This window comes from Athene noctua, chromosome Z (assembly GCF_965140245.1).
Source record: "Athene noctua chromosome Z, bAthNoc1.hap1.1, whole genome shotgun sequence".
Lineage (NCBI taxonomy): Eukaryota > Metazoa > Chordata > Aves > Strigiformes > Strigidae > Athene > Athene noctua.
The window spans coordinates 8,496,259-8,503,452 of NC_134077.1; positions in this window are offsets into that span (position 1 = coordinate 8,496,259).

Consider the following 7,194-nt stretch of genomic DNA (forward strand, 5'->3'; position numbering starts at 1 on the left):
AGTCCTGGCTGACCGGGGAGGTCCCGACAGATTGGAAATTGGCCAGTGTGGTGCCCATATATAAGAAGGATCAGAAGGATGATTGGGGAACTTACAGGCCTGTCAGCTTGACTTTGGTGCCAGGGAAGCTGATGGAGCAGCTCATCCTGAGTAACGTCATAGAACACATGTGGGACAGCCAGGGGATCAGGCCCAGTCAGCGTGGGGTTATGAAAGGCAGGTCCTGCCTGACAAACCTGATCTCCTTCTACAACAGGGAGACCTGCTCATGGGATGAGGGAAAGGCTCTGGGTGTTGTCAACCTTGACTTTAGCAAGGCCTTTGACACTATTTCCCACAGTATTCTCCTGGTGAAACTGGCTGCTCGTGGCTTGGATGGGCACACGCTTTGCTGGGTAAAAACTGTCTGGATGGCCGGGCCCAGAGAGTTGTGGTGAACGGAGTTAAATCCGGTTGGCGGCTGGTCACGAGTGGTGTCCCCCAGGGCTGGGTGTTGGGGCCACTCCTGTTTAACATCTTTATTGATGATCCAGACGAGGGGATCGAGGGCACCCTCAGTCAGTTTGCAGATGACACCCAGCTGGGTGGGAGTGTTGATCTGCTCGAGGGTGGGGAGGCTCTGCAGAGAGACCTGGACAGGCTGGAGCCATGGGCTGAGGCCAGCTGGGGGAGTTTCACTGAGGGCAAATGCCGGGGGCTGCCCTTGGGCCACAACAACCCCCAGCAGGGCTACAGGCTTGGGGAGGAGTGGCTGGAGAGCTGCCAGTCAGAGAGGGACCTGGGGGGTGATTGACAGCCGGCTGAACAGGAGCCAGCAGTGTGCCCAGGGAGCCAAGAAGGCCAATGGCATCCTGGCTTGTGTCAGCACTGGCGTGGCCAGCAGGGCCAGGGAAGGGATCTGAGCCCTGGGCTCGGCACTGGTGAGGCCGCCCCTCGATTCCTTTGTTCAGTTTTGGGCCCCTCACCCCAAAAAGGCCATTGAATGACTCGAGCGTGTCCAGAGAAGGGCAACGGAGCTGGGGCAGGGTCTGGAGCACAGGTCTGCTGGGGAGCGGCTGAGGGAACTGGGGGGTTTAGTCTGGAGAAGAGGAGGCTGAGGGGAGACCTCATCGCCCTCTGCAGATCCCTGGCAGGAGGATGCCGAGTGGGGGGATGAGTCTCTTTAACCAAGCAACAAGTAATAGGACAAGAGCTAATGTTGTCAAATTGCACCAGGGAAGGTTTAGACTGGATATTAGGAAGCATTTCTTTCCAGAAGGGGTTGTTGGGTGTTGGAATGGGCTGCCCAGGGAGGTGGTGGAGTCCCCATCCCTGGAGGTGTCTAAGATTTGTGATGAGATAGCGCTGAGGCATCTGGTGAACGGTCAGTGCTAAGTTAATTGTTAGACTGAATGACCTTCAAGGTCTTTTTCAACCTTGATGATTCTGTGATTCTGTGATGTATACTTGGCCTAGTAATGTAGTACTGATAAAGTCACCAAGGTAAAGCTGGCCTTACAAGACTACTACCCAAAAGGGAGCCACCCTGCAATTTTCTGTTAGGGTTAGCTTTTTCTCTTTAACTCCCCCTTAACTATCTGTGAATTCCAACCTCCCCACCACCACTATGTGTAACTTCTGTCAGCTTCTCACTCTTTTATATGTTACATTCATCAATTACTGTCACATCCAGGAGTTTCTCATGTTCTGTTCAGGTAAACTTCATGCCAGGGACCAGTTATCTAGGTACATAAAACTGGTAAAGAACTTCTTTATTCACAAGCATGACTTTTTCTTGTTCATATTATACATAGATAGATAGATAGATAGATAGATAGATAGATAGATAGATAGATATAAACACATCTATATGGGCAAATATATATATATTTAGAATATTCATTACTTTATTCACCAAAATACTATCATTATCCTTACATTATTCACACTACTTATTCAAAGCAAAGCTTCTTTACTTAGGAAAGAGGATTTTAGCGTACCTCAGAGTGGGAAAATTTATGCAACTTCCTGGTATGGCTAGAGACAGGATTAATGTGTAGCTCTTTGGCTACTTGGATCTGCAAATTTGAGATCCGATCTGTAATGCAAAGTACCAGCTTTATGTGTTTAAGTAACTCAGACATAATTCTTTCCTGGTAAGCAGAACAGTTCCTTATTCAGGACAGAAGTAATGGTAATCTTTAGATCCCTTTCACATAAAAACCCAGCAATCATCTACCCCAGCTTCAGATATCTACAGTGTAGACCCACTACACATATCTAGTAATTTTTAATGATCATTGGAAAGAAAGAAAGAAACTCTATTTTTACAAAAGTATGTTGCAAATTCACCTCTACCTATCTGGATCTCAATTTATATATTACTTTTAGAATTCTACATTAAATAAGATGTATCTATTCTACACTAATTAATTAAGGTATTTACCCAAGAGTAGATCTGTTCTCAATTTAATCCTGAGATTGTGTCCTGTGTTTTTTTCAATGTTTTTACTGAACCTGGATACCTTTGAAAAAAATAAGGAGAAAAATAAAGAGAATGTCTCTGTAACATAGTTTATTGGGCAATAAACTGGTATGTCAGAGTGTTGGTTCTAATCCCTGTTCCCCAGCTTTTTTTTGTGTTTTACAGAAACAGTCATCAGATCAAATGTATCATGTAGTCAAAACTATTTTTTTTCAGCTTTCCCAAAGGCAGGCCTTGTCAAAAATAAACACATTAAAAAATGGATTTTTAAACTCTAAACCCACAAACTGAGGATCCAAAATATCTTATTTCCTTAAGTATTCAAAAATGTAACACTTTTCAATGTAAATCAGACTGCATTTGGAAATTCAAGCTGCAGTATTTTACTTAAAAGATTGATTCATTACCTTTTTCTTGATGTGTGCTGGACTTGATATCCAGAGAAGCTTGTTATATACACATTGTATCTTATATACCAGGGGAAATGATGGTTGCTTGTGGACCTTACACTTCAATCAAAAAACTTTGCCAGTATACCTGCCTGAAGTCACAAAGTTCATATTCCAGCTCCTGCGAGGCATGTGTTCCTCAAAAATTCAAATCTATTTATATCTCTCTCTTTAAAACAGACATTTTACTTGCTTTTCCTTTTTTTTTTTTTTTTTTTTTTTCCCCCCTTATTTTAAAATCAACATTTGGAATGGGAAATGCTGAGAAATATAACTATTGCTTTTTCCACATTAAGAGGAGAAACCAAACACATCACAAAAGTGACCCCAGTACATACCACATACACATTTCCTATCAATTTCTCTTCACTTATTCAATTTTTTTTGGAGGCAGGGGATGGTGATAAAATATTGACTTCTGAGATTTCATTTTGGGTCCACCTGTAAGCAGAATCCAAATAAGTGTTCATCACATTCCGTGCAGCTCAATAAGATGCTCAGTCAGTCTAGTGGGTTTCACGTCCTGCACTGCATTATCATCTCTATTAAACATATCATTTTGTTAAAGATATGTATCCAAAAGAATGATTCCAATTAGGTAGTGATCATTATGAATGAGTGCCTGCTATTTTTTCCAGCAGTATGCATTTGTGTCAGCTGAAGAGAGAGTTCCATCTCCTATTAATTTTTATCCCTGATCTTTTCCCTGCCACTGCATTCAGGTTCCCTCATCCATTTTAGGTCTTTCTTATTCACGCCAATACCTCTAACCAAAGTATGCATGGCTGCTAATATCACACCTTAATTGGGGATATTAGCAAGATAGCCCAGCCTTAGTCTTTCAAACACCCTGGGTGATATTTCTATGGGAACAGATTTTCAAATCACCACATGCTTAACAGAGTCTTCTTTCTGAAAAACACAAGCAAATCCAGGCACACACTTTCACACCCAACCCCACATAAACCCCACTTCATACCCTTTCTTTTAAGGGAGTAGTAGTCATTATTATTCATTTCAATAGCAAGTGTGAAATGCTATCTTGTCATCTCCCTTTTGTAATTCTGCAATCCAAAATTATAAATGGGCTGACATTAATGGGAACCCAAAATTTAGTGTCATATTGATAGTGAATATTGAAATTGTTTTGATATGACAGTTAAAATACCTGCTGCAGCCACCTTTGTTAGATTTTAGCTACCTACATCTGACTACAGGGTAAAAAGAAAGGCCTGTAGGCAACTAATTTTAATGGTATTTCAATACCTCCCTCCCTCAATCCCACCCCAAAAGTCTGTAGGATCCATGTCTCCAGCTCAAGATTTTTAAAACTCTAAAGACTTGTCAACTGTGTGTGAAGTCACCTCCTGAGCCTCCTGGTAATTTCTGGTGGCCTGTGTAAAATATTCAGTGTTGACTGAACAAGACAAGGCAGACCACATAGGGCTGATTGGATCCTGCGACTCTGTATATCAGAACAGTCACAGTACTTGGTCAAAACCCATAGTTATTCAAACTGAAATTACATTAGAAAGATGCTGCACATAGTGAACTTTGGTCAGAACATGTCTGCATGAACACTGTCTTAACTGAGCATTATATTTGAAGTTCCTGTCTAACGTCTGCTAAGTTGGAACTGAAGTGCAATCTAGTCAGTCAGTAGCCCTTAGTCTACATCCTCTGAGAGTCTGAAACAGAACCCCAATACTCTAAAAACTTGTCCAGGGACAGTTTTTCAGTAACCTCCAGAGAATCAGTGCAGCAGTTATTTTCATCTGATGATCTTCAGTGTCTTATCTGACCTCTCTGTATACTAGAAATAAGATTAAAAAAACATCAGAACAAAGCAAGAAAGTAAACCAAAACAAATTATAACACACAGGTAAGCTAGCTTTGCTTGAGATTGGCTCAAAACTAGTTTGAATATTGACTGAGATCTCTAAACATACAGGTTTTTTAAAATCTGAACTACTCTACCTACTCCATGATCTTACAAACCTATTTTGAAGCTCTTCATAGAAGGAAAAAAGACAGAAAGATGTACAAAAACAAAGACTGCAATTCATTAAAGTTACTCACCTAATTTTCCCTGGAATAAAGGCAGACTGGAATTTTTGTTTAGTTTGAGATGTCAGCAAAGATTTCCTCCCCTTTTCTTTACAATACGTACTTCTTTCATATCAACCCTTCCTAATAAAAAATTTGTAGAGACATCAAACTATGATAATTATTAAATCAACTCAAGTCCTTCTATTAGACACTTCATCTGTCGATCCTAGAGACATAGTGAAAACCAAAGTAAAATATGTCAATTCTATCTAAATAGATTGCATATCCTAGATAAGATAGCTATGAACACAAACTTTTAGCTGTCTTCTGTTGAACTGAGCTTCTCAAAGGATTTCAGGTTTTGCTTTCATTTTACACGGTTCTGAAATCCTCCACCACGAGTGGTGATTTGGAAAATGGTACATGAATAACCAAGTTCTTCCCTAGCCAGAAGAGTTCTTAAGTGTATGCTTAATCTAAGGAACATGATGATTTCTCCATACTAGGAAAACGAGTTCATAGCTGATGAAAAAGGAGTAAGTATAATAACATCAGTAGCAATAGAATGAGCAGTACTGACAGTGATGGTAACAATAGTACTACTTATAAGACTAGCAACACAGGAAAAGTGTTGGAATAGACTTAAGAAGTTGTTTTAAGACCTGTCCAAGAGTGATCTTAAGTATATGCTGATATATAATAAGATTTTTTAAAAATTAATAATAAATGTCACAATGGCTTGTTTCTGACTCTTTCTAGCTTTTTCATCAAAATATCTCAAAGTTGAATATTAGGACAAATAATAATTAGATAATTTTCGCCTGCTTGGTCTTTGCACTTTCCTTATGTTACCAGACTGTAGCTATCAAAGACACTGTTCTGCACTGTAGCTGTGGCAAGGATTTGGAGTCTACATATCTGCTACCGCTGAACACCGTGATCCATGTCAGTCTTCTAAAAAAAAATGTCATGTGTCTAGTTAGCAATTGAGATAGGATAAGTCATGCACTAGAAAACCTGGTTCCTCTAAACAAACAACAGAATATATTTTGATGCCCAATTTAAGAGCTATCATCAGTTTGATGATAGTCTAAATCCAAGTGAAAGGAATCATACACAGATTCTGGTCTGGCTTGGCAGTTCTACGGTCCATATTCCCCTGTGAGCCCTGACCCAAAAGATTTTTAGGTTCATTTGTTTGGGTTTTTTTTTGGTTTTTTTTGGTTTTTTTTTAATTCTACTATGTGCAGCTGACAAACTGTGTTCATGTAAAGCAAAGGCCTGATTCTGTACTTCACTGTGCCTGTTTATATGATCAGCTCTTTCATGCTCTACCAAAGGATCTTAAACATGATTAAGTCTGGGACTGCTGTATTCATGGACAACTCTATTCTTAAAAGATCTCACAAGGGGCCAGGAGCCTGAGTAAGTACATAGATACTTGTAAGAGGAAGAATTTAAATATTTCAGCTATTCCCTACATACTGTGTTTTAGCCTTACACCTGCAGACATTCGTGACTGTTTTGTTTTTTATAATTTTAAAGTTAATTAAACAATTTCCTTACACATGCCCACACATACTCACAAAAGCACATATCAGAAAGCAAGTTCTCATTTAGTCTCTTCCCACAGAGCCAAAAATGTCCCATTAGTATAAACAACATGGAACTCAAAACTTGATTTATTTCAATAGTATTGTATACTTCAGCTTATGTACAAATTACACATCACTGGTTAAAAAGAAGATGCACATAATGTATGGAATGAACTGTTTCAACTATTTTTTTTCCTTTCCTTGCTGCTATAATTTTTATATCTCATTTTACCTCTGTAATTAAGACAGGTCTGGTAGGTATTTAAATTAGCCTGGCTTTCATCTCTATCACACATTCATTTCAAAACTTTTATGAATATTTAATAGAGGTTTTATAATTCATGGTGATGTGATGAACAGCCTTTTGGCCGTTAAGTCAATTGACAGAAAGGAAAAAAAAAAAAAAAAACCTGAAAAAAATAAAAAGACCTCTCTTCAGGCAGAAATAATAACGATTCTATTTCTGTTCTAGATTGGTGATTACACAGTCACCTGTTTTCACATTAAACTTTGATGATAAATTACTCAGCAACCATGATAATATCAGAAGTTTTACTGGCCAGAACAAATTGCCAGTAATTGCTTGCATGATAAAGGGAAAGAGCTGTTTCGTAGTACTTCTGTCCTTCCCCTTAGG